The sequence below is a fragment of the Colobus angolensis genome, unplaced genomic scaffold (genome assembly GCF_000951035.1).
Source record: "Colobus angolensis palliatus isolate OR3802 unplaced genomic scaffold, Cang.pa_1.0 Scaffold445, whole genome shotgun sequence".
NCBI lineage: Eukaryota > Metazoa > Chordata > Mammalia > Primates > Cercopithecidae > Colobus > Colobus angolensis.
The window spans coordinates 884,993-885,941 of record NW_012117877.1 but is presented as its reverse complement, the minus strand read 5'-3'; positions in this window follow the sequence as shown (position 1 = coordinate 885,941).

Below are 949 nucleotides of genomic sequence, written 5' to 3'. Positions count from 1 at the left end.
TCTCCCTCCACACCTCCCCGCAAGCAGAGGGAGGCGGCTCTGGCCTCAACCAGCCCAGAGAGAAGCTCCCACAGTGCTGTAGTGGGCTGAAGGGCTCCTCAAGCACCGCCAGAGTGGACGTCGAGGGAGAGGAGGCGCTGAGAGTGAGGGCTGCTAGTGCATTGTCACCTCTCAGTATGATGTTGCCTGTGAATTTGTCATAGCTTTTCGTCTTCTAAGGTATGTTCTTTTGATGCCAGGTTTTTTGAGGGTTTTTATCATAAAGAGATGTTGGATTTTATGAAAAGCATTTTCTGCATTTATTGAGATGATCATATGGTTTTTGCTTCTAATTGTGTTTATGTAGTGAATCACGTTTATTGATTTGCATATGTTGAACCATTCTTACATTGCAAGAATAAAACCTACTTGATCGTGATGAATTAACTTTTTGATTTGCTGCTGGATTTGGTTTGCTAGTATTTTGTTGAGGATTTTTGCATTTATGTCCATCGGGGATACTGGCCTGTAGTTTTCTTTTTTCATGATATGTTTGCCATATTTTGCATCAGGATGATGCTGGCTTCCTAGGATGAGTTAGGGAGGAGTCCCCCTTCCTCGATGTTTTTGAATAGTTTTACTAGCATTGGTACCAGCTCTTCTTTGTATGTCTGGTAGAATTCGACTGTGAATCCATCTCGTCCAAGGTTTTTTGGTTGGTTGAATTTTTATTACTGATTCAATTTAGGAACTTGATATTGGTCTCTTCAGGGTTTCAATTTTTTCCTGATTCAATCTGGGGAGATTGCGTGTTTCTAGGAATTTATGCATTTCTTCTACATTTTCTAGTTTGTATGCATAGAAGGGTTCATAATAATCTCTGAGGATCTTCTGTATTTCTGTGGGATTGGTTGTGATGTCACCCTTGCTGTTTCTGATTGTGCTTACTTGGTTCTCTTTTTTTCCTTTG